The sequence below is a fragment of the Triturus cristatus genome, chromosome 4_1, assembly GCF_964204655.1.
Source record: "Triturus cristatus chromosome 4_1, aTriCri1.1, whole genome shotgun sequence".
Lineage (NCBI taxonomy): Eukaryota > Metazoa > Chordata > Amphibia > Caudata > Salamandridae > Triturus > Triturus cristatus.
Window position 1 is genome coordinate 612,504,737 of NC_140585.1, and position 19,714 is coordinate 612,524,450.

Here is a 19,714-nt window from a genome sequence, read left to right on the forward strand (position 1 = left end):
GAAAGACGTACCCCCAATACAACTGTGCAATTAGGAGGAGGTGGGAGGGAGGAAAACTATATGTAAATGTAATCAGCTATGGTGCCGAAACTACACACAGGCAAATAGAAACAGAGCAGGAAACCAAGAAAAAAAGTAGTCCCCCAGTGAACAGACAAAGAACTGTAGTGTGATGAGACAGTACTTAGTCCCTGCTGCATGGGAGGAACTGAAGAGAGAAAGGAGAGACAAAGAGGCAGGACTGACCACTGGCAAGCAAGGATTTTTGAAGAAACAAACAAATCAAAAGCTGGGGGGTGGCTTTAACCCAACATAAGAAATTACAATAGGCCTCGAATGCTCAACCTAATGAAAGGACCTGTACAAGCTGCATCCAGTGGAAGTACCCTGGCTGCAGAGACCGAAAACTGTACTTGGTCCAATCTCTATGTACTACTGGCCGTCAGCAAGCACTGGAAGTGGAAGCAGCAGGAGACTCTGACCAATCAGAAGCAAGGAGATCAGAGCAACCTGGGAGCCAACCAATGGTAGGTTAACAGTAAGTATGGGGCAGACTGGAAGACAATTTTAAACTTTTCTTTTCTATTTACAATAGCTTTCACTGACAGCGCATGCATGTGAAAATTAAAAACAAGGCAACACTTATGGATTCATGCCCAACAAATAGTATTCCGAAGAGATAGGCTTTGCTGAATGTCAGAAATTAGCCTTGGATAATGGATGAGTCAAACATTACCTTTAACAACATGGCATGGGACTTATTGTTTATCATGGTTATAAACATGCATTTGTACTAATCAAAAAATAGCCTGCTGGTAAAGTAATACTGAAGAAGTGGACACATTTCAGTTACAGTTCTTCATGGCCTAAAGCGACCTGGCTGCCATCCAGCCATCATCATCCTTAGTAGCTCCATATAAATGAGAGAGCCTCATGGCGTTTTTCCTAAACCAAATGGACACACTATGGGTAAGCCACCTGCCTTTAAATTATGACAGCCTTAAACAATGTGCTGAGTTCAAATTCACACCGGCAAAGACGCTGCAGTATTCAATACCACGAGGTCTCTAAAACCTACGGTCCCACCACAGCCAATGTGAAATGACAAGATACAGAACTCCACCCGCCTGCCTTTGCACCCCAATCATAAATACCATCAATGGTTCACTCAGAGACCCATTAGCAGCTCACACATAACCTGATAGCCCTGCTGCTAAAAAAGCATAGTTAGAACCTTTAGTGAACTGGGCTGCTTGCAGCTGACCCCCGCCCCCCCACACTTTTTGACCCCATTTGAACTGCTAGATGCTGTGGTCATTGATCTGAAAGTTTGCTGGGTCCTGCTAACCAGTGCTCTTTTCCTTAAATGGTAAATGTGAATTGGTACACCCAATTGGCATGTACTTTTAAAACCCTGTGAGGCCTTAGTATATGGCACCAGTGGTACCCAGGGCAGGGATGGAAAAGGAGTACCAGGGCTGCAGCACTTACTGTGCCATTTTGAGTGACCTGAGTAAAACGGAAGTCTGCAGGTCTGCCATGTCAGCCTTGAACGAGCAGCTTACCTGCTTGAGTACAACCCTGCAGACACCATGTGTGGCTGGGTCACCTCACTGAATTCAATATATATCAGTCACCCCTAAGGTATGCCCTCTTATAGCCCAGGAGGCAGGGTGCATTATATTTAGGGCTCCCGGTTTTATCTTTTTTGTTGTTGTTTTTTTAACATTTCCGTCTGTATCTATCCATATTTAATTTCTTTCATGTTTGGTGTCAAACACTGTGCTTTTGAACCCCGACATTATGGTGGTGTGGAGGTTTAACCAGCATGTACTAAAGTGGCACTTTAGACAGTGTCCACCAAGTTAACCCATTGTTCTCGTACCTCGAAGATTTGCTGCCAAGACAGAAGCCTGACCTAATGTGGGGGAGTGTGTGCCACTCCCAGAAGTCAGAGACAAAGGACCTGTGTGAGCAGGAGGTGACACCTCTGCCCGCACAGGATGGCTTTTGAATTACACAGGTGTGGCTGTAGGCCTCAAAGGCTTCACTGGCGCCACTTGACAAAGGAACTGTCCCCCACTCGTGGACAAAGCCTCCCCCTGCCTCAGGCACTGTTGTTTCTGGGCAGGCGGAAACATTTGCTACACAGGAGGCTGACAAAACCTCAAGGGGCTGGCAGCTGAGATGTACGACCAAGGATGGTTCTGGCCATCTTGAATTTATCCTTAAAAGCAGGTTCTGACTAGTTTAAGTGGTGGCATACACCCAAAGGATGTCATCACTACTGGGGCGGATTAGCCGCAGGACTAAGTGCCCATTGGCTACTAATCCTCACAGCCACTAACACCCCCTAAATCCAAGATTTAAGGGGCACTGAAAACACCAGAACCTCAGATTCGACATGAAACAAGAAGAGGCCCATGCCTGCACAAAAGGAAAGGCACAAAGTAGTGCACCTGTGACAGCCACCCTGCACCCGCTGGACTACAACTTGCCCAGGCCTAGTTACCAGTTCCAAAAGGAAGGTCAACCACTCTGCAACCTAAAGACTTCACAAGAACTACCTAGGACTAGAGGCACTAGTCCCCTGTAGTCAGCAAGGACAAATCGCTAAGCCCATGACCTTGAAGTCCTATTCAGCGTACCGTACGGCATGGCCGCTCTAAGTCCTTGGGCATGTGACTTCTGGGAACTGTAGTCCCGACCATCAGCTATTTGTTTTCACCCTCTCTTGGCACGCCAGCCCGCTCCTTTGGCCACGGATCCAGTTCAGTACCACGGATAACCAAAAGCACCTCTGCACCAGGGTCCCCCAAGCCAGGTAGATTGGATCTGTTTGGAGACTCCTGGTGCAGGGCAGCTACTTGCTTAAGTTCCAAAGGGTTTTGCTCACCTTTTTGCTAAGGTAACCGTTCCAATACCACAAGCCTGATTGACAGCTCAGTTTGACAGCTAAAGAGCACATCTGCACCCTGCGCCCATGAACCAGGTAAAATAGTGCTAGCTGTTGTGAAGTGGTCTAGGGACTCAGAAGACCTTAACTCTGAGTGGATTTTGTGAACTCGCTCTCTAAGTAACCAACTGTATATATGTGTTTTTCCCATTGACTTCAACGTTAATATTTTCACAATGAAACATACTTTCAAATTGATAACTCCGATTATACTGTATGTACTGATTTCATTTGTGTTTAAAAATATTTAAAAATCTGAGCTATTTTTATAAATAGGTGTTGGATTTCTCTCAAGTTGTGTCAATTACTTATCGTCCATGTTCTTGATATGAAATGCTTAACACATGTTCCTCTAAGTAGCCTGTCTGCTCTTTGTCACTCTACCAGGACTAGGAGAAGATGTACTGAGAGAGTACCCGGGGTCCATCTTTGTGTATTGTGCTAGTATTACATGGTAAGGCACCCCTGCCGTACCACATAATATTTCCACCTTGCAACAGACCCGCAAATCACTGGCCAAATACAGACCAATTTAGTCTGCCTTCTATAATAGAAGAGACTGTTCCACCACTGTATACAGAAATTCCTCTTCAGCGAGTGGATTCTCTGCTCTGCCAGTCTCACGTGATAAAGGTCATAGAAAATGTACCCACCAGCATGGGCCAGAGCATGATTTGTACCATGACCTTCCTCCCCTTCAGACACCTTTACCTCAAATTCACTTCCTTCCTCTGTGTATCAACTACTATCTAGCATAAACTCTAGAAACGTTCAGCACTGTCACCTTGAAACGTCAGTGTCCGTCCACATGATTTCACCATGGTTGGGGGAAGTGAGACTGATACAGGTAGCTGTAAAAGAATGAAAGTTTGAAGCAGCGAGAGAGAACGGGGTTCCATTGAGAACACTGCTGAGCATACAGGGAGGAAAACAAGGGAAGGAAAGAGAGAAAGGCAGAGATTGGTCTAAGAATTAGCTAATGAGATGAGAGCGGAACTGGGAATGATAGATGTGAGTGTAGAGGTGGAGCCTGAGATAAGTGAATAAGAGAAATGAAGGTGAAATAGCAACTTTCAGTGACAAGGGTGACAGAATGAGAGGTAGCGGAAGTGCGAACGAGAATGGAACAGGTCACTGATATCGATATAACAGAGGTAAGAGGAAAAAGAAGAGGTTTGGTATAAAAGGAGGAAAATAGATTAAAACATGAGGGAATCCAGTAGAAAGAAGGTGGGAGTAGGCAAAAGGATAGAGGCAGGCGTAAGGAACAGAGAAGATGGGTGTAGGAAGACGGAGGGGAAAGGAAAATATCACTTTAATAGGGTTAGCGGGTCAGGGGTTGGGTAGGAGTTGTTAAAGACCTAGCTCACAGCCATATGATTACAACAGTACCCTCTTAAAAGAAGCATTTATGCACATAGGCCATGTCTATATAGTTACACATGGCCAAAAATGAAGCTTTAGCCACCAGGACACCCTCTTTTTTTTATCTCACTTAAAACCACAGGATGCATGTGTTAGAAGGTGGTTCTGACACTATGGGCCGCCCGGATTTTTCGCTTTTTGAGCACCTTATTGTTGAGCTTTTACTGTTGGGGAGCCTCATAAGTTGGGACTCACCCACAGTGAACTCAGGATGGAAGAGACATGCCAGGGAAAGTCAGTGTGTGTAACTGTGTTTTCACTTCCTTATTCCCCTATGGGAATGTGGAGCCAGGGGCTAGATTAACTTCAATTAGGCCTACAGATTCCAGACACGCACTTAAGTCCAATGTAGCAAATGTGAAAAGAAGTATTCTGCAGAGTCCAAAGTCATATTTGTACTGCTTTTGGGTCATCCAGAACTGTCATATTTCTCTGAGCCAGCCATGACCAGACCCAGGCTGAGGGCTGACCTCAGCTGGATGGATCGATAACCTTTCTTCCACAAGCGAGGGCCTCCTCTCCACGAAGAGAAGATGGGTGGGGCTACAGGCCACTCCATCAACCACTGTCGCTGGGTGCCAGGCACCAGGCTGCACCAAGGAGGGAAGGCAGCTTGGGGGGAAGGTGCTTCCGAGACATTTGGCAGAAACCCTGGACGACGCCATTTTGAACAAGCTCAGAGGCTGGACAAGAAGGAGGGAGCAGGGGCAGGGACGTGATGTGTCGCTGTTTGATAGGACCAACAGAGACTTCCTGCCAGCCCCCTACTCAACTTTTAAAAAGTGCTTGCACAGGAAGAGAAGGTCTCTCTGGGGTGTGGTCTGCTGAGGGTGAAGGTGCTGGAGTCTGGCGCAATGGGCAGTTGGAAGGAGAGACCCCCTGACTGCCCCCAGGACCCTATCAGCACTAGAAGAAGAGCCCAGGACTGGTGCACAGAAGCAGGGGCCTCTGCGCAGGGAGAAGAGGCCCAGAAGGAGAGCCTGGTGAAAGGCTGGCACAGAGAGCCAGTGAAGACAGCACCCTGCTGAATCAGAGACCGTGAGGGCGGAGGAGAGTGTACCCAGTGGCTGGTAAAGAGGAGCATGAATTGCCCCATAATGCCTCGCCAGGCATTTGGAAATCTGCCGTTTTGGTGCTTTGTGGCCCCCAGAGGAGGGGGGTCACCCTCACTTGTGAAAGGGTGCTTGGGGAGCTGCTGGAGGAGCGCCGTCTTTCCACCCCCCCCCAGCACGAAGAAAACTGCCATTTTGGTGCCTGGTGGCCCCCAGAGGAGGGGGTCACCCTCATGTGTGAGAAAGGGTGCAGGGGGGCTGCAGGAGCACCGCAGTCTCCCCCAGCATAAAGAAGAACTGTCCACCCCTAAGTTTCACGGGGCATCTGAAAGAATAACCCCTCAAGGGCTCAGCCAGCCTTTAACACCTAGGATGGAACCTATGTTCTACAGCTGAGGGTGTACTATGAAGTGCATCAAGGAGTGAAGGGCTGAGTTGGGGATGTCTGGAGAAGGGCATCCCCTGGAGGTGAAGTGGTGTAATTGCACCGAAATGCATTTACTATTGGTTATTTCTTTTTAGGTGGACTGAAAGTCACATGTGCAAAGTGAAGTACCTGTGTAAGGTGATGTTAAGCTAAATGGAGTTATGTTGCTGGACCTTCCTGCTAGGGGGTCTGGCTGTATTTACGTAATCCCATGCTTTTACCTGTGATTCCTTTTAAAGTGAAGAGGCGCACTGCAGGAGAAGTGCAGTTGCCAGGAGTACTTCTTTTGAAGGGACTGTAAGTCACATGTGTAAGGAGATGTCATAAGCCAAGTGGGGCTATGTTGCCAGACAGTTCTGCTAGGGTGTCTTGCTGTATATGCGCAATCCTGTGATTTCATCTGTGATGCCCTTAAGGGCTGTAATTGCAATGTATTGAAATGATCAACCAAGGTGATGAGTACTGTCATTCGAAAGTGTGCGTAAACATGGATTCTTGCTGCTGTGCTTAGGTGAAGACCCCAGACGGCTAGCCCTCAAGATATAGAGGTGCATACTTTATGGTCAGTAGGAGATACTCAGTCAGGGTCATGTGTCACCAAGGCAGGTTTACCCCTTTTCAATGCTTGTTGATGTAATGGGGTGGGTCGCCACTGGGATGGTGCCAGTGCTCAGTGCTTATTGGGTTAAAACCAGCTGCCCTGTTGTAGTTGGGTTTGTGGCAGTCTGAGGTATAATAGATATGGGCGTGGTGTTGTAAATAGTGTTATTTATGTTTTGAGTTGTGTGTCGCACCACCTTAACGCCTCACATACTCCATCACTAATAACCCACCGTGATCACTAGACACTGGATATATGGGGGAGCCCTCAAGCATAGTTGAAGTGTGTGCACGCCTCTGCACCTTTCAGCAGGTAGAAATAATTTGTGGTCTATCGCTTATTCGTTTTCTGTTTCACGGACTCTAGTTTTTATTTCTTGCTCCTGTACATTTCTTTGCTCTGCTTTTCGTCTGCTGAGTGAACTCGTGCATTTCCTGCCCCTCTGAGGTTAAAGTAGTTTGGGTAAAGGCTGCTCCAAGCCCTCTCCTCGCTGGCTGAGAGGTAATTATTGGCATTCAGTTTTCACAGAGCTCGTCGCTCTGGTTCGCAAGCTTCCAGGGTATTTAACTGATCTGTTTTTCCAGGATCTTTGTATGGATAACTGTAGCATATTAAAAACAAGCATTTGCAATGCACTAGGTCTCGCATTTGCGAGAGTTTAAGCTATTGGCCTTGTAAATGACAATTCCTTTTATTGATGTTTTAAAAACCAACACATAAATAAAAGGCATTGTCATTTACAATGCCAATAGCTCAAACTCTCGCAAATGCGAGACCTATTGCATTGCAAATGCTTGTTAATGCTTGTTGAGGTAATGGGGTGGGTCGCCACTGGGATGGTGCCAGTGCGCAGGGCCCACGCTCCAGGTTATGTTCAACTAACTACTAGACCCCACCCCCCCCCCAGCGGGAGGGGTGGAGATATTATGCAATGTCACAAAGTAATTCCAACAGCTTATGTATATTTGTAAATTGGTGCATAGTATTGAGTGGTGTGTGTGTTTAATAAATGTACTCTTACTTTTATAAAGCAAAGTACAGACTGGACAATCAATTATTGAGTGTTATTTTTGTGCACCTGCAAATAGCGATTACTAGCCCACACCACCTCCCTTGAGTAAGCCTCAGACTGCTCTGCAACGCTACCCTCTGAGAGTCAGGCGCTACAATTGGGTGTTTGGTTCCCAGAGAAGGACAAATGCAGTCATGTTATTTGTGCAGGCCTCACGGATGCTGCCTCGTTTTCCAACAGCATTCTTTATATATCATTTTGTAATGTATCTCAGCCAGGATATTTGTTTTCTCTTCTTCAATCATATTAGTTCGTAATCTAGGCGGCGCCCTTCCTGCGGCCTGTGCACAGACGGGCTGGCAATGCCTGAAGTGTTCCGGAGCCTGTTTGCTGCCACTGGGGAAACTTCTGTCAACCGCTGACCTCAGCACGCTCCTGGCACAGCCGGCTGCACACTGACTGATGTCAGAAGGAATGCTTTTAATTGATGTGGCCTCATTATGGTGCATGGATGCCCTGGCGTTCTTGCACATACATATCCGTTTGCATAAGAAATCACAGAGAGCTGAATCCAATTATTTTGATCCCAGGAAATGTACTGGAATTGCTCTCTGAAGACAGCCGCGTGGGCCTGTTGCACCGCCGTCCTCAACACGTGGCCAGCAACATCCTGTACGGTAAATAATTGATACCCAGACCATTGTGGGATGCTCAGGCGCTGGAGAGGCATGTTGGTTTTCTGAGCAATATTTATAAAGAACATTATTGCTTCTAGAAAGACATCTTCGAGCTATTGATGAAAAGAGCAAACGATTTCAGCTGTGAGATTAAATGCCAAAACTTTGGGGTGTTACGTTTTAAACATGGCATTTCTCTGGCTATTGTCTTGAACGGCACTACACTAAAATATACATTTAGAATATACTTGTTGAAATATTCTTATTGAGTACAATTAATTCTAACAAGGTGGCAGACCTAAGAAGAAGAATACATTTGTGTGTTCTGTTTTAATCAGTTTTCCTGAACATGGTCACTGCTATAATTTAAAAATGTGGCTATAAACCATAATACACTTCACATAGTGCTCTGTCACACAAAGCAGAGCAAAACACTTAAGCAGGCATTCATAAAGTAATGTTATGCAAAAACGGATAACTGAACAAAAATGTTAAGGCTGCTATGCCAGTGCCTGTGCCCTGAAGGAGCCTTGGAGGTTAGGACAAGCACCCCTAAGGTGAGGGGCCCAAGTGAGTCCCTTGTTTTTAAAAATAAAGATTCTGCTTCGATGTGTGCGTGTTCAAAGGCTAGGTTTGTGGCTCGAAGTGCGGCCCACGATGAGGCCCTCAGAACCAAGTAAATGGAAGGCAATCAACCACTTAATCTTGTCCTTGAGCAGGGTTTGGAGACCCAGTGCGGAGTCCGCAAAACACTTCACAGAGTCCACGAGCCCTAAAAAAATTCAAAGGGAAAAACAAGCAAACCTCAGCACAGGCCAGGCCCTCTGGCCAACCCCCTCTGTGCACAAGCAGAGCCCATATGCAGTTGGAGTTGGTCTCCAGTTACAAACTCTGTGGCAACCCTACGCCACGTAGGGAATAAGCATGGATGCAGCAGGGGTGGGCCATCCACAGCATGATGGAAGCAGGGCTCGGCCTTAGATCATATGAAGCAGGGGTCGGCCTCCACCCCCTCGCGACCTCACAATATTAGTATCAATACCACACCTAAAAGCGAAATGTAATTAAATAACAATACATACCCAAGCTAATTATTAATACTACTTTCAGAGTTGATCATTTAAAATGTTATGGGTAATAAGGTTAATGGTAGTAGGTTATGCACTAACATAAGAAAGTTTATTTATTGGTGATAGCAGCTGTAATATTAATCGTGCATTTAGCGTGAGTTATGGTTTGCATGGCTGCTCTGCGGGTTATTTATTTATTTTGAAAGTTTTATATAGCGAGAACAAGACCCTTGCGGGTATCAGAGGGCTTTACAACAAATATAGGGAATAGATATATACATACAAAATACTAATAGAAATATTATGGATTGTGTAACTAACTATAACTTACAAAAATAAAAGGTTGAACCACTTTATACATGTTCCCTCATGTGTATGTTTTATATTGCATTATTATTTTTATATTTTTTTCCAAACAGGGAAGTATTTATTTAAAAAGTAAACCAAATACTGCACTGTACTGTCTGGTTGCCTGCAGCAGAAGAAACAGGAAACATTCTTAATTATTATTGCATTATTATTTTTATATTTTTTTCCAAACAGGGAAGTATTTATTTAAAAAGTAAACCAAATACTGCACTGTACTGTCTGGTTGCCTGCAGCAGAAGAAACAGGAAACATTCTTAATTATTTAATTAATAAAGCAACAAAACAAAAAAACCTTCTGTGATACATTGACGAAAACGACCAGATTTTTGAAGTGCTGGGATAGTGGAGTCTTTTTAGGTCTCGCCTGAGACAGCGCTTTAGCGCTGTTCTGGCGAGACTTATAGTAAGCACTTTTGGAAGTGCAAACGAGTGCTTTCAGGCCGCCAACTACTGTGCATGTGTGCCGGGCGCGCGCACCATTTGGCAGCCTGAAAGCACTCGTTGTCTTTCACTTTCGCCTGTCACACAGCCGCGCTTTGAAGTGTGATCGCGATTGCGATCACTTACATTTCGCGGGCGCTTTGATGTTTTCAGTGAGCCGCGCGGCCACTGAGGACATCAAAGCGCCCGTGAACACCATTTGCCACCCCCTTCCTGCTTGTTGTTTCTATTATGCTTCGTGTCCGTTGTTTTGGTGAATCTGTTTTTGACTTCTAATTCTGAAACATGTTACGTAAATATTCTTTTGCAGCTTTAACTCACTGTATATTGATTTGCTTAGCACATGCCTGCCATCTAGTGGTTTTATCCAGTATGGTTTAACATTTATAGCGCAAAACACCATCGGTATATTGACGGAGAGTTACACTTGTTTTTTACATTTTCCCTCACTTCATCATTGCCTTTGTAATTTAAATATCCTGTTGTTCAAGGGTAAAGGCAGGAAGTGAGTTACACAAACCCTTACAATAACAGAGTAAGGTTACAGATAAGCAGATGTTCTCGTTTTTTTCCCCCTGAAGGCTATGGGAGTTTTGCAACTGCGAGAAAGGGTTACGTTTTCTTGCACGGAGGGCGTTTTCTCATCTTTTCAACTTAAATGCTGAGATGGCTTCCAGTAAATATTGAAGTGACGCGAGCCGTCATATGTGTGCTTTAGCCATTTATTATTATGTGTACTCTATTCATTACACGCGAAGCCTATTTGAATGCACCGAGCTGTGGGCTGGGCTACTCATGTGCTCGCTGTTTTTATGCAAATTAAGTGCTGTTTAGCATAGGTGTTCGTCACGAGATAGGCGTGCGTGGCGCCCAAATCACAACTCTTTTTCTGACTGAACAGCAGCTGGCAGTAGCACCTTCTTCACTGCAGCGAGAGTTATGCTCTTTGGAGAAGTGACTCATTTATTACACCCTTGCCTCGGCTCACACCTTTCCGTAAATGCATTTGCCATTGTTGTGATTGTAAAGCATCCGCCATTTTATTGTGTCGGCTCCTATGTGTTTTTGTTCATACTGAAATCGGGCATTCTTTGTGCTGTATACGTCAGTCGTCTGTCACTAGTGTATGATCAGTCTGGACCATTTGTAGTAGATGGCGTCAAAAATCACCCTCTTTGTAAACACAGAAAAGAAAAAACAAAACGTAGGCCTGCATGGGCATCGCCCATTTTACTGAGTTGATATTTTGACGTCCTTGTTGTTGCCAACATAGTCATCTTTTAAGGGTCTCGTTGATTCAGCCTCACAACTTAATTGCAGCCATGTGCAGGATGGAATGGGATTGGCTGTGGGTAGGTGTATACGAAGAGACTGATCAGTAAGTAGTGCCTTTAGTGGAATGAAATAGTATGGGTTCTCCAATAGGGCCTGGGCCAAAGAAATGTAACCAGGAATCCTTTGCAAGAGGTATGTCCTGTATAATTAAAGATGTGGCTTAAAACATGATGTAAATGCAAATCTTGCGCTTCACACAGCGTGCCACCTGGCAAGTATTTGAGTGCCTCTTCATCAAGGGCGGACTGAGAGCGAAAACAAGCACTGGCAATTAAGTCAGACCGTGTGGGGGGGGAGTAGTGGAGAGGAGGTAGGGGGTAACACTGTTGCTGCTTTTGTTATAGGGGTCTCCGATATTGCAGCACTGCTGCAAAACCGTCCACCAGCAACTCAAGCATTTGCAATACATTCAGTCTTGCCTATGGGACTTTATATGTATTTAGCTATGCAGCACATCAGCCTGGGTGCTGAAACATCTACTGTTCTTTAACATGGAGGGAAAGTAAGCACCAAACTGCGTGACACACCAGGTATGCAAATACATGGAGAGAAATACTGCCTTTCAGCGGGAATGGTATAGCCCAAAGCTCTGTTTTTAATATAAAAGCAGGGCCTTTGGTGGTCATACATCTGAAAATACAGAATTTGAAAAAAATAATATTGTCTACGGGTGCTTGGGGAAGGCAAATTCTATGGACTGGAATCTAGAGAATGCTAAAGTGATTCTGGTATGTGTTTGTTTTTTCAAGGATTTTGTTACTTATTTTTCACGCACCTATCACTCTTGTCTCCCCTCCCTTATAACCTATTTCCAGGTTCTCCAGCGCCACAACGTCATATTAATGGCAATAGCGCTATGCAAATATAATCACTCCTCTGCAAATGAACAGACTAAAGTAAAAAAACATTAGATTTCAATGCTAAAAACTCTAACTTTCACAAATGCGAGACTGCTGCACGCTGCACGCCACACACTGCTGCACGCCACACACTGCTGCACGCCTCACACTGCTACACGAAACACTGCTGCATGCCACACACTGCTGCACGCCGCACACTGCTGCACGCCGCACACTGCTGCATGCCGCACACTGAACACTGCTGCATGCCGCTGCACGCCACACACTGCTGCACGCCACACACTGCTGCACACCACACACTGCTGCATGCCGCACACTGCTGCATGTCGCACACTGCTGCACGCCACACACTGCTGCATGCCTCACACTGCTACACGAAACACTGCTGCATGCCACACACTGCTGCACGCCACACACAGCTGCATGCCGCTGCACGCCACACACTGCTGCACACCGCACACTGCTGCACACCGCACACTGCTGCACACCGCACACTGCTGCACGCTGCACAATGCTGCACGCCGCACAATGCTGCACGCCGCACAATGCTGCACGCCGCACAATGCTGCACGCCACACAATGCCGCACACTGCTGCACGCCACACACTGCTGCACACTGCTGCATTACTCACTGCTGCATGCTGCACGACACTGCTGCACGCAGCACACTGCTGCATGCCGTACACTGCTGCATGCCGCACACCGCTGCAAGCCGCTGCACGCCACACGCTGCTGCACGCCACACGCTGTTGCACGCCACACGCTGCTGCACGCCGCACGCTGCTGCACGCCGCACGCTGCTGCACGCCGCACGCTGCTGCACGCCGCACACTGCTGCACGCCGCACACTGCTGCACTCCACACACTGCTTTTATGCGAGTTTATGCTACTGACATTGTAAATGACAATGCCTTTTATTTGTTTTAAAACCAAAGCATAAATAAAAGGCATTGTAATTTTACAATGCCAATAGCTCAAACTCTTATAAATGCGAGACCTATTGCATTGCAAATGCTTGTTTATTTTACTGTCAGTATTGTCTAATCAAATTCTCAGTTCATCCTCTATGTGGTTTTCCCTTTTGAGTCTTCAGATTTGCTTCTGGCTTGTTTGTCGGAGGAGAATCTTTTCTTTACTTCTCTTGCAGAGATGCCTTGCCTTCGAGACTCGGACAAGAACACATAAATGACTGGTAAGAAGGTGCTTTTTCTGTATGCATTACCCGTGTTGAGGAAGCGTTGTGTGCAACTGAGGCAATGCAAGGTCCAGTCAAGGAGATGCGTCACGCAGCGGCGGTTCTGGGGAGCTGCGAAATGGGATGTAATGTCCTTGTATGGAAATGCATCATACATTGGCGGTTCTGATGGATCGTGTTGGGCGAGGAGATGTTCTTGCGTGCAGATGTGTCTGCTCCTTTGGGCTGCAATGAGCGATGCAAAGAATTTACGTCCGGGAAGTCAGCGTAGCAGGTGATGCGTGGGTTCTGAGAGTGATGCGTCTAGCAGCAAAGGCGATGCATCAGTTCTGTGGGTGATGCACTGTGCCACCGAGGCGATGCACCGGTTCTGCTGGATCCATAGATGGGCTAGCAGAGCACCTTCAGGCCCACTTCCAAGGGTCCACGAATGGGATGACACCACTTGGCAAGACTCACAGTTGGCAGAGTCCAGGTGCTGGATTCAAGGTTCTTGGAAGCCTGTTATATCTCTGAGGCTTCTGATCAGGAGGCAAGCCAACTAGCCCTTGGAGTCACTCTGAAGTCCTGAGTTTAGAGGTGCAGGTACAGTCCTTCTCACCCAGGCAAGAAGGCAGAAGGTCAGCACAGGGGGCAGCAGTCCTTCAAAGTAGCAGAGTGTGAGTCCTTTCAGCAACACGACAATCCTTCCTTACAGTGTCCACACGTCCAGAAGTGTACTAAAGAGATGGGTCTTAGGTTCAATATTTATACCTCGTGCCAACTCTGAAGTGGAGGAAGCTTCTAGAGGTTTCCACCACTTTGAGATGTCAGGCATTTCCTTTCTCCATGTCCTGGCCCCAACCGGTCTGGTTCACAAATGACTAGTGACGACACCTTTGTGAGAGTTCTTAGGCAGAGCCTCTGTTATGTGCAAGTGTGGTAAGTGACAGCTCCTCCTTCTTGTTAACTCAGAGTGGCTCATTCTGCCAACACCTATCTTCACTTTGTCTCACTGTCTGAGAGCAATACAAAAACACCGGCTGCCAGCTACACATGCTGATGTAACCCAGAATCAGGCTGCAGGCACCAAATGGATAGGAAAAGAAAATGGCAACTTTTTAAAAGTGTGAAAAGAAAAATTGATTAATGGAATGCTGAACAATGTCAAACACTCACCCTGTTCCAATGGAATATTATCCAGCTTTTACTCTATGCAGCACCTGTTTGCTAAAGTGTACATAACCTCCTTAGCTATTTTTGGCCAGCTGGAAGGTAAAACAGCTGCCACACCACTGATTTTATTTAGGCCTTGGTTGTTGCGTTGCTGCAGAAGTAGATGGGATGACAATATTGTCGTCATCTACTGCTGCTGCACCTGTGACACTCCACCTGTGATACTCCCAGTGGATGGTAAACCTGGGAAGTTGTGTCCACTTTGACTTAGGCCAAACTGTTGGTCTTAAACACCAATCTAGTAACGATGTTAGGAATATCATTTAAGGATATATCTAAAGGCTATGGGCTTATTCTTTGAGTAGTGTTCCAAGTGGCCAACCAGATCGTTTTTTCTTTTTCTTTTTTTTTTTCCAGTGACCCCGAGGTACCACAGTAGTACTGCATCACCCACAGATGACAGAACGCCTTGTCACTTTCGCTGGGCCTTTTCTTTTCTGGTCCCACAGCCTGAATTTTTTTTTTTAAGTTGTGTTTACTATGAAGGGGACATTTAATTTTACTTTTGAGCCTAGGGGGTTCTTCACAGGCACAAATAACAAAGATGGTTTGTAGTTTTTAAAAATCAGCACTTTTAGGTGTTACGCTGTTAAGGAACTTGAAAATGGTACCACGGTACCCATCACTCATTGTGAAACAATATATCTCATTGGCTATTATTATTGCAATGATGTATTTTGTAAGAGATTCTGCCCACTTACTGTTAGAGAGTGGCACTTGAGTGTATTGACATACTCAACTCTCGCTGCTCATTTTATTTCTGTATGTTTTCCAATTTGGGGGTTCATCTAGAAATTATACAAATGGTATCTGCACAAGACCATGCAGATCCTAAAACCCCAAGATGAACAGCAAGAGCCAAGGACTTCTTCACAGTCCATTGTTTGGGTCTTCTTTTTATCCCCACAGATGAGAAGGAAGTATGTGTCAAGATAGTTACTTGCAACCTCTGCCACCAATTCTTTTCCAGTGTTACTGGAAAAAACTATTCATCTGGGATATCGGGCATGATCAAGCATCTGAATACTTGGCACACCACTTATTAAAATGCTGCCAAGAGGATAGGAAAACAATGTTTTGGAACTGCCTTTTTATTGGCACTGCTTAATTTTCACCCTCAAACTCTTCAGGAAGGAGCTGAAGTAGATGAACTTCTTTTAGGAAACTTTTATGAAGAATCATCAAACTGCACCGGGTCTGGTGGCTTAGTGGACTAATGCATCCACTGTAGGGGGCCTGTGTACGACTTCATGGTCACAGGATCAAATGCTGGCGGGTCCACTCAGCCTTTCATCCTTCTGAAGTCAATAAAATGAGTACCATTGAGTTGGGAACCACTAAACATCTGTTATTCAGTGGCAAGATACCCTTGGGTGAAAGTGCGCTTTACAAATACATGATATATTATCAAAAATCAATTTCCTATGTTAACCATAGCCTATATATAACAACAAAGTGGAGATTGCCACTGCGTAACATATATACACATATATATTCAGTGTTCACGTCCAATCGTTAACGCATTTCCAGCACCAGTTTCCCCAATTGTCAAGAAAAGCACTCCGAGAGGTTTGAAAAATGTATTTCGCAATCAAATCAGGGCATAAATGAAGCAACGGGTGCCTCAGCCTTTATCACGTGAAAACAGAACAACAGATTGCTTCCACCTTGAGGAAGCAGCATAAATAGCCGCTCTCTCCAACAGGAGCAATGCCAGCTCCAGCAGCAGCACATAGTCCCCAATGTGTGCTTGGTGGGTTCCCTGGATTGCTACTGGGGCACCCACCTTTAAATGATTAGGGCCCTGGGTTAAGGGGCAAAAAAAGGCTCAGGGAGGGCCCCCTCCACTTTACAAAAAAAACACGTCCCTGGAGGATAGGGCTCCTGGGGCCTCCGAAGGCTCTGGGACGTTGGCAACCCTCCCCTTTAAAAAAAAAATATGGCCCTTGGGGATGGCTGCGAGAAGGCCAGGGAAGGGGGGCTACGTGGTCCCCTCCACTTTTCATTAAGGTACAGACCGAGGCGAGGGGCTGCATGGACCTCCTCACCTTTTATTTAAATTATGGACTTAGGAGATGGGGTCCTAGAGTCTAAATAGGCTCAGGGAGGGGGGGATGCGCGCCCCCTCTATTTTTAATTACTCGGCCCGGGGGATGTGGTCCCTGGGTCCTATTAAGGCTCTGTAGGTGGCCCCATGCCCCCCCCCCCGTTTAAAAAAAGAAAATACGGTGCTGTGGGATGGTGTCCCTGGGGCCTAATTAGGCTCAGAGAGGAAGCTGTGTGCCCCCCTCCCTTAATGAATTACTCAGCCGCGGGGGTAGAGTTCCTGGGGCCTAGTAAGGCTCGCGAAGGTGGGCAGCGAGACCCCACTCCCCTTATTCAATAAAATACAGCCCCGGGGTCTCCCAGGGCCTAACATGTTTCAGGGAGGGGAGGCATGCGGTCCCCTTTCCCTTTCTATTACATTTGGTCATGGGGATGAGGTCACCAGGCCCTATTAAGGCTCTGGGAGGGGGAACTGCACTCCCTCCTCCCCTGTTTAATTGTATTTGTCCCTGGGAATAGGGTCCCCGGGTCCTTTTTATTGGAGTTTGCCCCAGGGTGGGAGTCTCTGGGGCCAATTAACGGTCGGGGAGGGGCTGCAGCCCCCCTTAATATATATGATTTGCCCCAGGGGATTGGGTCCCTGGGGCCTGAGGGCCAACCCTACGCTGTGCACGCAAAAGGCTGTTTGCAGTCAGCAGCCTGCGGGAGGTTTTGCCACAGGGCCTGGCGGCAGGCAAAGCCCTGTGGCCATTATCTCACTGTGCACGGCCAAATGCTGGGTGCAGAGTGGGGTTTGATGCCTGCAGGAAGTTGGGAGTAGTGCCTGACTGCAAGACAGGCCCTGTGGCTAACACCATGCCACGCACAACGGTGCACAGCACAGAGTTGGCTGCCTGTGGCCAACCCCTTGCCGCGCATGGACAAATACTGGGAGGGGTGTGGAGGTGGCTTTACATATAGTAATAAAATATTACTTTACGTTATAAAAGCCTAGAAATTCACTGCAAAAACAAATCTTAATGTAGCATTGTATTTAGGTGTGATAAAAAGATCTGCTTTTGTTTAAAAAAATAAAAAAAAAACCTTAGAAATGTTCTTAAAAAGTTTGGCAAATATTTCATACAAATATATAACAAACGCTCTTCCTATGGAAACTCTGACCTAATTATAACACAGTCTGTCACTGTGATAGATAGATATATATATATATACACACACACACACACACCAAGGATTAACTCTTCGCTGATCCTCCTGATCTAGCGAGAATTCAGGGCACCACAAAAGAGGTAAGTTGTCAGATATTAGACAGTGGCCACAATCTTTGGCACCATTTGATGAATCTTCGCAAAACTTCCTAAAAAAGTTTGGGATTCTTAGAAATGGATATATCAAGTAGGGCCCAAGAAAAAAGGGGGATCCCAAAATGCAATTTCCTTAGGGAATTTTGAACAGCACTGCAGCCAAAATGGCTGAACAGAAGTACACCAAGTACACCAAATTTGGCAGATCTTTACCCAGAAAATGTGTGGTCTTGAATGTGGTGTAAATCTGTTCATTGTATTTTGGAGAAACAAGGTTAAATATGGATAGATATCTGGACGTTTGGGTACTTGGGAATCCCGCGAGTAGGGAACTTCAAATAGTAGAGCAATTAGATGGGCTGAGCAGGCTTTTATTGTTTCCCTATCAGCTGCCTTGCTACTGCAGGAGTGAGAAGCTCCAGTAAGTCCTGCATGCACTCTGATTGGCTGGCCACAACATGTAGAGACATGTTGAGACTATTAGAGGACTCTGCTCCCATGTCCTGAAAGAAATCACAAAGTGAGATATAAGGGGGACAGGGTAGGGATACTCTGACACTCTGGGCCTGGTGGAGAGGATCCCAGAGGGACCCTGGGGTGAAATTGCAATTAAACGTTTTTTGTTTGGGGTGCTGCGCTCTAACGGAATCTAGCGCAGCCCCACTAAACACCAGAGGGAGTCCAGCAGGATCGGGAAAACAATATTGTTTAAAAAAAAAAAGGTGAGGATTGGAGTTTGTTGTACTGGGGGTTGGACGGCCGTGGTAGACTGGGTGCAGGGCCCAGCCACATAATCCATCATCTGATTCATAATCTGTAGATTTTAACCCAAAAAAAATTTCTAGCTCAAAAAACTAACTAAAAACGTTGCAACATGTGTTAGTGCTCAATAGAAGGCCCTTCACAAAGGTTAACTGGTCACCATTCATTCACTTATTTCTGTATTTGGTGCGTAAATAGGTACTAATGAGGTGAGATTTTTGCCCAGACATAATTACCAGTGTAAAAATGTACAAAATCATGAAGTAATACTATCAAAACCAGTACTGGATTATGATGCATATGTTGTCTTTTCCTTAACTGACATTTTCACCTAACTATAATGTCACTTTAACTCTTGTTTTTTTAAGTGAATATATATATATATATATATATATTCCTATAAACCTATATAGGATCTGCACGTTTAGACAACATAGACTGTGGGATTGGTTGTTCGCCTGTATACCAGCTAGCTCACAGTGCCACTATAAACTCATTTTACCACGGAGAGAATAGTTCCTGGCAACTATCGTACATGACAACCCTGTCCCATCATGGATCGTGGAAACTGTACAGTACTTTCCGCTCACTTTGTCTCAGAGAGAAACACGGAATAAACGGTGGGGACGTTTTCTAATAAACATTTATTGAACCAGCGTCATTCTAGTGTAAATTGGTGTGCTGAAACAACTATAAAACAGAAGCAGCACCAATAGGGTAAAAGGATGGTGTATTCCTACCATAGTACTAAAACAATGACTACAGGCAGGTATAAAAATACATGACAATAATAATGCGTACTCCTACTATGCAACCCTAACTAGATGAACCTAAGTGTACCTAGCATGTATGTAAGGTGTAGAGCCAAGAATCCTCCTAGGATAGTTTTCTGGGAAAACCACACAACATTTATGCAGCACCTTAACTAGGTAAAAGGTCAATACCAAAAACTGTTATGTAGTACAAC

At 45.7% G+C, this 19,714-nt stretch overlaps 1 protein-coding gene across 2 annotated transcripts in view; it reads right to left on the reverse strand.

The window, feature by feature from the left end:
- ACSS3 (acyl-CoA synthetase short chain family member 3) overlaps positions 1–19,714 on the reverse strand; it is a 1,078,787-nt gene that overhangs the window by 556,779 nt on the left and 502,294 nt on the right. The window lies entirely within an intron of this gene.